Consider the following 15,779-nt stretch of genomic DNA (forward strand, 5'->3'; position numbering starts at 1 on the left):
TACTCTTTCACAAAAGGAGGTAAACTTGGCACAAAAGGACTGAAGCTGGTGTCCTGATTGTACAGTCAACAGCTTGTCCAGTGCTTATGGACAGGCTTGGCAAGCGGGGGGGGGAACCAAGAGTGCTGGAAGTCGGTGAATGATGGTGGCCGTTGTTAATTTGCAATGAATGACAGACCAGCTATTTTAAATGCTTCCTATACTTGTTGTACTGCTTACATCAACAAAATGGATTCACATACTGCCAAAATCCTTCACAGTAATATCATAGCTCACCTCTTATCTCAGTACCACTTTCCTGCACTGACCAATTCCACCTCTATTCCTGTAATATTTATAAAGCTCTCAGTCTTGACCCACCCTTCACAAATCTATTGGCTACAGAACTCCAGACTGACAAACTCCTCTGTGAAGAAAATTTTCATCTCAGTCCTGAATGACAGATTTGATCTCAGGCTGTTAAAAGTGCCAAGCCAGGGCAGCAAAACATGACCCAACACAACCAGAAGGTCTTATCAGTGGGTATACTCCAACCCAAAAGCCAGGTCCTATCCTGTAACCACTCCTAGGGGGCTGATTTTTTAAAAAAAATTTATTCTGAGACTATGGCCTGAAGTTCAAGACTCTCCAGCATATGGAAGCATCATTGCTGTATCCATATTATCAAGCCCCATGAGGCTGTTATACCAAGCTCTCATTCTGCTAAACCCAAAAGAGTGGAGATCCAAGTCTGTTTAATGTCCATTCAGATAATTAACCAAATACATTTTCATTCATCTCCCTTCATCAAACATTTATCTTTCCAAATTTGGAAAGTGAGCTGTCTTCACAATATTTCCAAAGTGATCTTATCAAGGACCTTTATAATTGCACAAGACTCTTGTACTCAAATCTCTATTCAGTGAAGCCAAGTTAATCACTTACTGTACATAATGATTCATGCACATCTTTCAAGTCCCCCTAAACAACTTCACTGTAAAATAAAACTTCTCTATTCTTCTACTATAATAGGCAACCTTGTGTTTTTATATATTTTTATATTTCACCTGTCGTACCCATTTAGCCTGTTGATATTCCCCCAGTGCTTCTCTCCATCTTCTTTGTAAGTCACATGGACATACAGCTTTGTATCATCAGGAATTTTTGATAGGATATTTGGGAAGGAAGAATCATGGATGCCACAATCAAAATATTTTTCTTATGATCAACAGCCAATATACAAAGAGGAAGCAGAGATGTTTTCAACTGAAAAAGTCGACATAACTAGTAGACATGCAAGTTCAGTGAATGGCTCTATCCAATCAGATGATGTTAGCAATCCAGTGCCCAACATGCCTCCTTCTCCTCGGTGAAACAGCTACCTCAGCAGTAGTGCAGCTGAGTGATCCTTCTTGCATGAAGCAAGAATTTGGGAGAAATGGTATTGGTCACAGGTGTCCCCCGCTTTACGAATGTTTGCTTTACGCCACTTCGCTTTTACAAAAGGCCTATATTAGTAACCTGTTTTCACATTACAGAGGATTTTTGCTTTAACGAAAATTGTTCTCTTATCAATTAACAGTTTTTCACTTTACGCTATTTTGGCTTGAGAAAGGTTTCATAGGAACGCTCTACCTTTGTAAGCAGGGGGAGGGAGAACACCTGTATTTGTTCAGCTGATCTGTCATTCATTGCAGATCGACAGCAATCACCATCATTCACCGACACCCAACACTTTCAGTGCTCTTGGCTCCTCTCCCTGCTTGGTCAAGTGAACCAAGCACAGAAGGAGCGGTCTAAGCAAGACTGTGCAGCCAACAGTCACATCACAGGATATCACTTGCCTCAGATGAATGCATTGCTCACCAGACAGTCCCATTACAATGTGGGGTCTCTGAAGACAGAGGGTCTGCTCAAGTGTATGCATTTTATCACTCTTTCCAGGTCCCTCAACCTCCAACATGCCACACCTAATTACTAAGCCCAAGCAACCCATTCACCAGTGCTTTAGCAGCTAAACACTACAAGAAGTATAGCCCTATCACAAAACACTCTGGAGAGTATTTAAGCCTACAATAAGTTTGAAGTAAGGCGTAGCTGCAAAATTGATCCAAAAATCAAACAACTGCCAGCTGCCTTTGACCACAGGGACTTGTTATACTTGTGTGGCACGCCACAGCTCCAATGATTGCTCCAAAGTGTCGAAATTAGCAAACATACAATTAAGCATTATTGTGCATTATCTCAGCAGTCAGCAAAGATATGACCTCTGTTGGTCCCAAGCTACAGATTGCCATGAAATACGCATGAAAACACAACTTATTCCCTTTGCTTTTACTACGCCCCCACTTGTGTGACAGTTATTATAAGAAAAGTACAACAGAGAATACTAAGCAAATGGAGAACAGATACATGGCCCCTACACATGGTAAGGTGACATTACCTGAAGTCTGCAGTGTCCTTTTAAATAACAAAGGCAGAACTTAGCACAGTTTACCCCTACTTTTACTTAAGACAGTTCTACAGTGCTTACCACATAGAACTTCGAGCCTTGCCTCATCAGACCATGGGAAAACTTGAACATTGTGAATAATATCATTAAGTACACACCTGATCAGGAATCATCCGGGCCTATTACCGGGCATCACACACAAAAGTGCTTGGTCACTGGTGGTTTCAGATAAATCAGATTTACACTTCATATAAAACCAATTTTTAAGCAATCTAATTTCTAAACTTGAGTGTCACCAATATAAATGTCAAGCCAGTGACCTTCTGGATGATGTCACTAAGGGAGAGAATTGAGAAATGAAACAGGAAAGATCTTTAAGTATTTAACAAGGGGAAGAACATAGGTGGATCTTCACTAAATCAATTAAAGGTTGATATTTTGTGAAAAGATCTAAAAGATAACTAATTCACCACTGAATATCATGGAGACCTCACCTCTAAATGTTTAAACATTTCCAAGAGACAAAAAGAAATCAAATGTTTCCAGTTGAATGGGTTTTCCTCAATCACTGCTGTCAACAAAAGTAGCACAAATCAGCCATATACATTCTAATGCACAAAGAAAAGCACCTGAAGTGTCAACTTCAAGAAAATCAAAACTAAACCAAGGTTTAGGAGATACAGATCTCTGTCTGCCGTACTGCCTGGGTAGGAGACTCAAGAGAGCTACCAACTGGGAGTCAGCTGGTGGAACATAAACATAACTGCACATACGCAATATCAATTATAAATGTGAAGACGGGAACCCACAACACAAATAAAAGCTGGTATTAAAAAATAACAAAATACATCATGCACAAGGAAGCTGCATTTTTTCACGTTATGCACGTGAAGCACAATATTTTCAATAAATCACTGCTACAAACACTGGAAATATGAGTAATGCCTTTCTACCTAACTGACGGCAAACTTGACAGACTTGAGACAACACTAATTTAGTTTTGCAATCTTGATCTTATTTAACCACAAAGCTTTAGAACTGATTTTGTTGAACAAGTAAAGCTTCTGTTTAAACCCATCTTGACAAAGACCTGCTGGGACTGTATCCAATACATACATATATACACATACATACACATTATATATCTATATCTATATATATATCTGAACTGTGCAGTGAAAGACAAAAGCACCACACCATGTTTGCTGACATTTCACAAAAAAAGCTAATAATTTTTGAAAGCAGTTGATCACCCTCAGCAACTGAAGCAGATGTGCAAAAGCCAGGAATATATCTGATGTTGTCAGTAATACAGGTCTCCACTCCACACCAGTTCTTTTGTGTAAAACCTGGGAAAATTATTTTCAACATGGCTGATTTCAAACAAACTCCAGGGACAAATTTTCATGTTCCCACTATCATTAAAACACCAAGTCAGATCTGATCTAATATCCTCCCCTTTTTATTGAACTGGGTGGATTGTCAGATGACAGCGATGTTACACAATTCCATTTATAAATCTAAATTTAAAAGATTGACCGCAGTCCAATAGTTTGCTAGATGACAACATCTCTGTATGTGTAAGCACCCAAAAGCCAGCTCAGAATTGCAATTCATGTCAATTCACTATGAAAACAGCAACCATGCCACATTTCACCAAGGAAAATCAAAAGGATGCCACAGTCCTGTGAAGCCATTACAGTTCAGGGCACCAGAGTTCGAAATGCAGTTCTGGCATCCTCTGTAAGAATGTTGTACATCCTTCTCATAAGCATGTGGGTTTCATCCAAGTGCCCCCATTTCCTCCCACAAAAACGGACCAGTTAGTAGGTTAATTGGTCATTCTAAATTGTCCTGTGGATTAAACAGGTGGGTTGCTGGGTGGTGCAGCTCGTTGGCCCAGAAGGGCCAGAAGAGACACGCTGCTGTCTCTAAACAAGCAAACTAAATAAATGGTCAATTAACTACATTAATCTCATGGTCACGCTGCTTTAAAATTTTGGGTGTCAAGGCCTTAATGGCCATGGTCAGGATACTCCAGAGTTCCTGCAATTTACAGGCTCAGGAACTGTGCGCCACAGGGCATTTTTCTGCAGTATAACTTGCATCAAGAAGCTGCAAAATCCCCACATTGCTCCATCTTCAACAGCAATGACAATGAAATAGGTGTCAATAAGCATCAGCAGTGTAGATAATGTGGAGATATCAAAGCTCAGCACAGGCTTCCCCAATTCAATATACATACTTCACAGTCCATGACCTCTTACAAATGGGTATATCACCTGCCCTGCTCCTTCCTAGCATTTAAAATAAAACATCAATGAATGTATCACTTCAGCACATAGCTAACTACGGAGCTTCCTAAACTGCACAGTATCAAACTACATCAGGTAAATCTTCCAACTAGGCTGAATTTACAATATTCTGTGTTAAACCACAAATGGCTCTAAAATATAGCAGGCAACTGAAATAAAATCATGATTTTATTTTATTTTACTTGACTTACTTGAAAGATCAGCATGGTGTTACTATAGGAAATATCTTAAACTGTCTCCATGAACAATATAGTTTTGGCCACTCAGAAAATTTTCATCTTGTAGTGCTTCACACTATGCCAAATTCTTCCTGAAGTCTACTCAAACTCTTCCTTCATCATATTTTACCAAGTTTCTTTTTCTGGCATGCACAGAAGCAGGGTTTGAAGGGCAAACAAATGCTACACAGGTTAACGACTGAACCAGAAGATGCGATACTCTGGTGTTCTTAGAAGATGCACGTTCCACAGGCCTGGTCAGCTGTTAAGTGCCTATTCCCAAATTACTGCGCACCACTGAACGACTTGTGAGATTACTTCAAATGACAGTAAGGATTCAAGTATTGGACACATATAGCCCTATTTGACATTAGGGAACTAGTTGGACTTTAAAAACATCTGGAGAAGTGAAGCTTTTATAAATATAGAAATTGAATACAAGTTCTCAAAGTACTGTTTGTACTTACATTATCAGTACTTAGATTTTCAGAAGGCCTTTGACAAGGTGTCACACATGAGGCTGCTAAACAAGGTAACAGCCCGTGGTATTATAGGAAAGATACTAGCATGGAGAGCAGATTGCCTGAATGGCAGGAGGCAAAGAATGGGAATAATGTGCACCTTTTTGAGTTGGCTAAGGATGAAAAATGGTGTTCCACAGCAGTCAGTGTTGGGACTGCTTCTTTTTATGTTATACGTTACTGATCTGGATGACGGAATTGGTGGGTTTGTGGCCAAGTTTGTGGACAAGTGAAAGATGGGTGGAGGAGCAGGGAGTGTTGAGGAAACAGGGAGGCTGCAGGAGGATGTGGACAGATTAGGAGAATGGGCAAAGACACAGATGGAATATAGTATAGGGAAATGTATGGTCATTCAGTTTAGACGTGGGAATAAAGGTATAAACTACTTTCTAAATGTGGAAGAAATTCAGAAATCAAGGTGCAAAGGGACTTGCGAGTTCTAGTGCAGGATTCCCAAGTGGTTAACTTGCAGGTTGAGTCGGTAGCAAAGGAAGCAAATGCAATATTAGCATTCATTTCAAGAAGACTAGAATATAAAAGCAAGGATGTAATGCTGTGGCTTTATAAGGCACTGGTGAGGCCTCGCTTGGAGTATTGAGAACAGTTTTGAACCCCATATCTAGGAAAGAATGTGCTAGCTTTGGAGAGGGTTCGTAGGTTCGTGAGAATGATCCTGGGAATGAAAGGGTTAATTTGTGAGGCGCATTTGATGGCTCTGGGCCTTTACTCACTAGAATTTAGAAGAGAAGTTCAATGTTAATTTTATTATCAAAGTACATATAATGTCACCATTAACAACCCTGAGATTCATTTTTCTTGTAAGCATACACAGTAAATACGGAATAAACAGAATCAATAAAACAAAACGCCCAACAGGACAGACAAGCAACAAATGTACAAAAGACAACAGTGCAAATACAAGAGAAAAATAAATAAATACGCAATAAGCACTTGAACATGAGATAAAGAGCCCTTCAAAGGGAGTCCAGAGGTTATATGAACAGGTCAGTAATGGGGCGGGTTGAGTGAAGTTATCCCCTCTGGTTCAAGGGCCTAATGACTGAAGAGCAACAACAGTTCCTGAACCTGGTGATGTTGGTCCTGAAGCTCCTGTACCTTCTTCCCGATGGCAGTAGCAAGAAGACAGCATGGCTGGGACAGTGGGGGTCCTTGATGATGGATGAATGAGGGCGATCTCCTTTGAAACCTATCAAATATTGAAAGTGTGAGATAGAGCAGACATTTAGAAGATGTCTCCAACAGTGAGGGAGTCTAGGACAGCCTCAGAATACAAGGATGTTCCTTCAGAACAGAGATGAGGAATTTATTTTGTCAGAGAGTGGTGAAACTGTGAAATTCATTGCTACAGAAAGCTGTGAAGGTCAAGTCATAGGGTATATTTAAAGTGAAAGCTGATACGTTATTGATTAGTAAGGGTATCAAGGTTACAGGGATCTAGAAGAATGGGGTTGAGAGGGAGGATATATCAGTCATGATCAAATGGTGGAACAGACTCAATGGGCTGAATGGCCTAATTCTGCTCGTATGTGTTATGGTCTTATGGTAATTGAAGCCTCTACTAAACCAATAACTAAACAAAAACATGATAAAAGGACAATGAAGACAGAAATTACAATGAACACTTAAAAACTTGTTCGGCCACAAATATTGATTTCAAAAATGATCACCAAGTCTTAGTGAGAATACGTAGGATATTTACTAGAATGGTTCCAAATTTAAGGGATTTTAGCTGCAAAGTTAGAATAGAGAAGCTGTGGGTGTTCTTGGAGCCAGAAGAAAACTGTAAGATTTTGTTAAAGCATAAAAATCGTAGTAGAATTAGATCGGGCAAGTAGAAAACAATGCACCCCTTTTGCACATGTCTCATGGGCCAAGAGCCACTGATTTAACATAATGGGCAAAAGATGGAGATAATTATGCAGAGAATGTTCTGGAACTTTGTGCTAGAATGGTAGAAATAGTCCATCAAGGCATTCAAGAGGGAACTAGATGTACACATTGGAACTGGAAGTAGTAGTACAATGTTACACTGTTATACCTGCAGTCAATGTTCCCTCTAATTTGTGCGCGTAAAAATCTTGTGCTGTGCAATTTTTTGTCCATGCCAACATGTGTGCATTCAATAATTCCTTCAATAACAACAGTATAAATCAGCTAGTTCTAAAATCTGCAGAGAAATGGAGTTTAAGTTTAAACACAGGCAGATGGAGTTTAATGCTGTTAAGTGTGAGGTGCTACACTTTGGTAGGAATAATCCAAATAGGACATACATGGTAAATGGTAGGGCATTGAAGAATGCAGTAGAACAGAGTGATCTAGGAATAATGGTGCATAGTTCCCTGAAGGTGGAATCTCATGTGGATAGGGTGGTGAAGAAAGCTTTTGGTATGTTGGCCTTTATAAATCAGAGCATTGTGTATAGGAGTTGGGATGTAATGTTAAAATTGTACAAGATATTGGTAAGGCCGAATTTGGAGTATTGTGTACAGTTCTAATCACCAAATTATAGGAAAGATGTCAACAAAATAGAGCAAGTACAGAGAAGATTTACTAGAATGTTACCTGGGTTTCAGCACCTAAGTTACAGGGAAAGGTTGAACAAGTTAGGTCTTTATTCTTTGGAGCATAGAAGGTTGAGGGGGGACTTGTTAGAGGTATTTAAAATTATGAGGGGGATAGATAGAGTTGATGTGGATAGGCTTCTTCCATTGAGTAGGGGAGATTCAAACAAGAGGACATGAGTTGAGAGTTAGGGGGCAAAAGTTTAAGGGTAACACGAGGGGGAATCTCTTTACTCAGAGAGTGGTAGCTGTGTGGAAAAAGCTTCCAGTAGAAGTGGTAGAGGCAGGTTCGGTATTGTCATTTAAAGTAAAATTGGATAGGTATATGGACAGGAAAGGAATGGAAGGTTATGGGCTGAGTGCAGGTCAGTGGGACTAGGTGAGATTAAGCGTTCAGCACAGACTAGAAAGGCCAAGATGGCCTGTTTCCATGCTGTAACTGTTATATGGTTAAATAATCGCAAGCTCCATGTTGTCAACACAGGAACAGGAACAGAAACAATTAGGAACAGGAAAAGGAACTGTGATTGTATACAATCGTGCAATATACTTAACATGCTAACAATACCTTTGTGCATTAGTAGCAAAAAATGTGAACGCACGCACACACCTTAGAGGGAACTTCTCCTACAGTGTCTTTCAACAAGATCATTACTGATATTTTACCTGATTGCCACTTCCTTTTATTCACCCCATACTCCTTAACATCCCAAAATATTAGCACAGAGTGAAAATAATTTGTTGCCTTATGTGGACAGAACAGACAAATGGAGAGTACAGACTCAATGGGGTGAATGGTCTCCTTCTGTGCTCTAACATGCTAACCTTTTTACTCTCGTAGCAGAATCATGAGTGTGCTAATCGTCGAGCAAACCAAGAAATATCCTTTGCAAAGATGAAGCAATTTGATCCATTCATATTACTAGATACCAGAAGCCAAACTAGCAAGTAAATTCCCCAAACAACAAGTGTATAAAGATTGCACAAGCTTCTGCCGTTGCATCCACTTCTATCCAGAATAACAAGCCATAAATGGCATAATAATATTAGCAGCAGAATAAAACAATCAAGTATGAAGATACAGGGAAGAAAAAGACCAAATTCAACACATTTAGATGATGTCCTCATTCTTTATCTGGGAAACAAAATTGGGTGAAATCCAGTCGGGCCAAACATTATGCTTCCACAAACCCCTGATATTGCCCCTTAGATATTGCCAAGCCTCTCTTCCTTAATGCTCTTCAATGTTAACTTCAAAACTAAAAGCAAAACCACAAGAGAATTTTCAACCTTCCTTGTAATTTTCCTTTGGTACAGAAGCCAATACTGATTCATAATATACAGCATACGTCTGTCACATTCTTAATTATTTAAGAGAGAAAGCATTAGTGATGGTGAATGCGATCACCCCTAAACACCAAGCTAAGACGTGGTCTAGAATTTCATACTTCAGAACGTAGTAGCTCTCCTCACGAAGTATGTTGAAGATGGTTTTGCAGGTCTGTAAGAGGGAAATTTTACTTAAATATATTACCTTTTATTGAATGTTCAGTGGCTGTGAAGCAATTTGCATCAACACAAACAAGCACATCATGGAAATATTAACCAAGGAAACTAATGCATAACATCAAATGAACTTCAATGGAAAAGCAAAGCATTCAAGATCTTTCCCCAGAGTCTCCTAAAAGAGCAACAGTGCATCATTATTATTTATCAATGTCTGTACTGCCTTTACAATTCACTTCATAAAAGTACATTTATAGCATTCTAACTTTCAGTTGCTCTGCTGATTGAAAACTCACAGTGTGAAGTCCATGTGACTGACTACATAATTTTACATCTGAACTTGCCACCAGTAGGAATTAATCAGGCTATTTAAAAAAGGCTTGCTTTCCTTCACCGTTTTCAACCTGATTAACTTTAAATCCAGAAATGAAAAATGAAAATCAAACTGGATCCCATATACAGATCTGCAAATGGTATTAAAGGAGATTTGTTGGAAAATATTAACTGCCTAACTCCAATAACCTGGCAGGATGCACATTTCTGTGGTGCAGGGAGATAGATATTTTACACCGTTGGATGTTAATTCTATTAACCGCTTAACATTATTTTCATTGACTTTTTCCCTTAAGATATTACACTTCGTGATAATGTATTTTTCAATTGAAAGGAGTTCAGTGGCCCTAGAGAGGGAAAAGGGGGTGTCTGATGAAAGATGCAAAATCAGAAATTTCCAAATATTCTGATAGGTCATTATCAAAGTTGATCATTTCTCCTTTTATACTTGATTGATAAAATTTGTCAGAAAATATGCATGTATAACTACAATTTCCCACCTTCAAGAATGATTTTTAAATATGTTAACCTAAAATTAAAATAACTAGTGAGTTTTGAAAACTTACATTTCAATTAGTGATTGGAACAAGTTACTGTCAAACAAGGTAACTCACAAAAATCTAACAGGGACATTAATTTAATCTTGAAGAAGGTGAACAGCTTGCTGCCATCTGTTTCTGCCTACTGCAGGCTCAAACAGTGGTACAACCAGAACACAGCAAACTCTCATCCGTGTTCATCAATCCAAGTGACCTAAAAAAAAACCTGCAAAGCAACAAAAATACATTAAAATGAATTATTATCACTTAAGCAATCAAGGCTCATTTCAATTGAAGTATAGTTGCTGTTTAGATGTGTACACCTCATCCTCCTACCAAAAAAAAGTTGCTGAAGGGAAAACTCGGGCGCTTGCAGTCCAAGTTGGGCCGGTACTCTTGTGCTGCTGATTTACACTACAGCGATCCTGGCTTCCCGTGTCACCTGTGGAGAGTTTGAGAGAATTGGCTGCCTCCAGTGTTCCAGTTTCTCCCACGTTCCACTGTTGTGCTGCATGGATCGTTCTAAGTTGCTCCCTAGCCTCAGTGCTGGGGAGAAGCAGGGTCAAGAGGTGCAAAACAATAGGAAACAGTGATGTGATGGAAAACAGGATTGGTGGGTTGTCCAGAGACTGAAATTACCTCCTGCCACGTCAAGATCATTGTGTTCATCCAGCCCACAGACAGTGTAGTGTGGCTGAAAACAGTCACCCGATCATAACAATTCCTCATTGTTCACTGTCACCACAATTAAAGGTTGATAAAACATCTAGGAGGGATATTCACCCCGACCAAGAACAAGAGCTGTCACACTGTGTGTCATTAGCAATGTAGTCCTTGAAGCCTGAGAACTTCTGTTCTTTCTACTCACTTGCTATTTGTGGAAGCCTATAAAAACAGCCAACTAAATCACAACATCTAAATTTCTGAGTTTGCCTGAAGACCCGTGGCATACAATAATGAAATGCTCAGCACTCTATACTGGTTGCTGACTGGAAAGCCTCATGATCCCACTTACCGAAAAACTCTGCCATCACAGACTTTTAGTTAGAAAGTAGGAGCTCAAAAATTCCCTCAAAGACTTCTCTTTGAATACACTTAAACTACCTAGTATTTAAACTGTGTCTGTGGGAAGAATAATTGTCTCTTTGTGGACAGTCGATGAGAATGTAGGATTTGTGTAAAAGAGTGGCTGATGGTTGGGTCTGAAACTGTGAGCAGCGGACCCATTTCTGCATTCCATGTCCCCAAGATGTGACTTGTGGAAATTTAGTCTTTGCTACAGCTTGATTTGTAGACCTTACATGACAATGTTTTCTTTGAGAGACAAGAAGCCAATTTAAAAGAGGGGGCAGCATCATAGCATAGCGGTCAGCATAATCCTATTATAGTGCCAGTGACCCGGGTTCAATTCCCCCAGTCTGTAAGGAGTTTGTACTTTCTCCTGTTCACCGTGTAGGTTTCCTCTGGGTGTTCTGGTTCCTCCCATATTCCAAATGCATACAGGTTAATAGGTTAATTGGTCACATGGGTATAATGTGCAGAGTGGACTTTTTGGACCAGAAGGGCTTGTTACAATGCTGCATCTCTATATAAAAAAATATAAACCAATGACAGTGCAAGAGATTAATAATACATAAAAATTCCCCAACAGGAGCATCAGCATCACGCCCCAGAACATCACACCAAAGCTCTCTCAAAACTTCAAACCGTCCAGACACCAACCGTAATTATCAAAGGCTGACACTGTGAGAAGGTAGAAGGATATATTTTTTTAAAATGTTACTTTATCTTTTTCCAATTCCCCTTGCAACTTCTAATTGCTTGTCCTTCTGCTGGGGCATCTGACAATAGCATCTAATCCATTTACAATACTGTCTATCCTTCCTGTGCTAAGCAAATGGATGGGAGTTCTTCACCTGACCTCCATCTGAGCCAATGTGACAAATCAAGTTTCCTTCTTCACTGGGGCAATCGGCTGGAGCTATGTTTGACAGCTTATCACTTTTAATCTACTATTACTGTTTTTAGGTAATTGTTTGGTGATGTGCTTCAAGCTACAGACATAACATAATCAAAGAATCAATGAAAATTTGCAAATATCATGATTCCAAAGAGCACAGATCATCGGCAATTGCAAGCTGGCTGTTGATAGATTCTGTCAAATGCCAGATGTCCTCTGCATCTACATTGCGTAATGATTTCAAATCCCTTAAACTAAAAGATACATCTTAAGCACAGAATTGCACAGGCTATTCAGTCTATAAGGTTGTGGTGATCTTAGTGTCAATTTATACCAAACGTCCTCTTCCCATACCACTCCACTGATTTCAGTACTTTTGATGTTAATCCTTCAGTATCTAGGTGGAAACTCGCATATTCTTCCATCAACAGAGTCCACACTGTCAAGCTGAAGTCTCCAGAGCAGGTAAAAGATGTATCACTGGGACTGGAAGTAGTGCACTAATGGACTGGACTAATGAATGAACTTCTTAAAGATGCCCACTTGCAATTCAGTGGAAGCAATTACAACTAATAGTGATCTTCTGAATGCACTAACTAGGCTGTGTTACTTGTTGGTAAGTGGAAGTGAACCATTGTAAACTAGGCAGATAAGGTGAAGGCAAATATACCTAAGTAGAAGAAAAAGTTCCACATTTTAGCTAAAGAAATAAGTTTCATAAAAAGGCAATATATTCAAAATGTCTAAGATTTGTTTCCTTAGAAGGAGTCGCATAACAGGAAACCACTCAGTGATCGTGCACGTGTCTGATCTTTGAAGGAGCTGTCCACTTTCTCCCATTCTTCCCCTGCTCCTCATCACTGCCCTAAATTTTTTCTTCATTTTTAAGGATATAACGCATGCACTTTCATCATCTTTGTAGATGAAGGGTTTCCCACCCTTGTTATGCCATGGACCAATACCATTTAGCAAGGGGTCTCTGGACCCCAGGTTGGGAACCTGCATTCCGGACAATATCAACTGGACCATAACAGCTGGCTGTATAAAAACACTCATAACTTAGAAAGCTGAAAAACATCTTCAAATACAGAAAGTCCCTCCACTTTTCTTCCATCGTCAGTTTGCACTACATTTTTAAAAACAAGTTTTGTTGGTAGTTCCCTCAAATAAATGTGTTATCTCACAACAAGTCATTGACTGATGCTCCCAGATGCTGTTGGTTTACGATGTCACGCTGTAACTAATTAGCAACGTGACTACCATGTCAGTGCACTTTGTGAATTTAGACACTTCATGTGTACACAACAGGCTCATGGAGCAGTCCTGATGACGTAAACTGTGTATGATGTCTTGAAAGGTTAGCACTAATTGAAATCTCTCAAGAGTTTTTTGGAAACGTTGGCAGCTTCAAGCCACAAGAAACAGGAGTAGGATGAGAGCAGACAATCTTTCAAATCTACCCCAACACTTAGTAAGGTCATGAATAATCTTTCATGTCAATTTCACCTCCCTATAGCATCACAATATCATTTGATTCCAGTGATTACTAAAACCTATCATCTCTTACAGTTTTAAATTTATTCAATGAGTCAACATCCTTGTGAGGTGAGGAATTCTAAAGATTCACAACTACCTGCAGTAAGAAATTTCATCCCATTTCATTCCTGAATGGCTGACTCATAACCCTGAGACAATAAAACCGTCTGTACCAGCATATACAGCCAGGGTAATCATCTCCCTAGGATCCATCGGCACAAGAACTGAGGAATCCATTCTTTCCTGAAATCAGACAAGAGAACTTCCATTGCCCTGTCTCTGAAAGCACCTAGAGACACCTTTACTTGGGTAAAGGAGCTAACCCCCATGCAAAAAAAAAACTGAACAGTGAACTCTTATTAAAATGTGCAAATGTAAGGGGGGGGGGAAGCAATCCTTCAAAAGGCAAGGTTGAAATCGTCAAATTGCACACAAGATCAGGCAAACCGGGATTTATTCCATCCAATATATTTAGGACTTCAATAGCCAGGCTACAAAATGTAATACACTTACTATTCCTTAAAACAAACTGCATTTAGACTAAGTCATATGAAAGCATACCAGCTTGTCACTGTAAGGCTAATTAGTCTCTTGAAACACAAAATGGCCCACTTAAGTTTCCCTTGAGAATTCCGCTCTTAAATGTAAACTGCTATGATGAAATAAGTCGAAACTCATCCCTAAAATTCTTAAGAGCTTTAAGAGTTGAAACCACCCGTTTCCAAGACTCCAAACCGACAGTCGAATTTTGAAAGGTCGCGCCTTCCAAATTTCATTGCGTTAAATGTATTCACAGCTTCTACAGGCTTGGGAATGAAGCAAAGAGAAAGAAGGCGAATGAAAGGAACATCTGCGTAAAAGTGCCGAATTTGCCACGCAAACTTTGCATTTTCTCCGCAAGGTTCCCAGCACCAGCTGTCTGTAGACAAGGCCTTCAGACCCAGATTGCTACCTGCATATATAATCATTGCCACTGTAGCAAGCATGAATAAAACCCTTATTTAAAGGAAAGTGGAAAGCTGTAGGTCACATTATGCATTTCTATTATAAAGTACAAGAAACATCTATTTTCAACCCATCGCATAAATCGAGATATTATATAACACTAAACGTCATTACCAATGGTGACTTTCATCTCCTAGTTTTAGGGAGGATTCAAATAGGTCTCAACAAATGCTGAAGGATGGAAAGCAAGCACTGCTACATAATCACTCCTGCTCAGAACGTAATACACCTCACACTGAGGAGAGCATTTCCATTGCAAAAATAGAGACAAAAAATGGAGCACGAAACCGATGCACTACCTGCTGTACGCGAAGTAGTTTGTGTATCAATGACACAGGTCCCACTGCCTTTCGACCAAGCTCGCGTCTGTGACACAGCCGCAGCCCTGCTCGCGCTCCGGGTCGGCCGTCCGTGACGAAACGATCCGCGGCGGGCGGGCGCGCGCGCTCTTCCGCTCTATTCCAAATAAAGGCACGAGCACTGTTCCCCGGCCGCGGTGGAGTGCGCGCGCTTTCCGAAAAAGGACTGCGGGGGCGAGCAGAGCTGGGAAAGGTGTTGGCTGTGTTGCTTGGTTGCATTGCCTACTTCAAACAGTAAGAAGAATTTTCTTGCGTTGCACCCTCCTTCATTTTTGCAGTCGCGTTAGAGCCACAAATGGAAGCCACCGCTTACAGCCAGAGCCTTAAATGCACGGTGTAAAGGACATTAGCATTCATTTTATTCACTAAATTGAGGTCAGATAGCTTTAAACTCTTCATGACTCATCCCTGTATCACGACTACAATTTTGGCTCCTTAATGCAATGTCACTTTGCTCCAGGAACTCAAAAGGTT

General features: G+C 39.9%; 1 protein-coding gene across 3 annotated transcripts in view; it reads right to left on the reverse strand.

Moving 5' to 3' along the window:
• cap2 (cyclase associated actin cytoskeleton regulatory protein 2) overlaps positions 1-15,358 on the reverse strand; it is a 200,147-nt gene extending 184,789 nt beyond the window's left edge. For all 3 annotated transcript variants that reach the window (XM_059945494.1, XM_059945493.1, XM_059945495.1), the window contains exon 1: positions 15,246-15,358. The gene's annotated coding sequence lies outside the window, so the exon portion shown is untranslated. The remainder of the gene's footprint in view (positions 1-15,245) is intronic.
• Between the last annotated feature and the right edge of the window lie 421 nt (positions 15,359-15,779).

The sequence above is a fragment of the Hypanus sabinus genome, chromosome 20 (assembly GCF_030144855.1).
Source record: "Hypanus sabinus isolate sHypSab1 chromosome 20, sHypSab1.hap1, whole genome shotgun sequence".
Taxonomy (NCBI): Eukaryota; Metazoa; Chordata; class Chondrichthyes; order Myliobatiformes; family Dasyatidae; genus Hypanus; species Hypanus sabinus.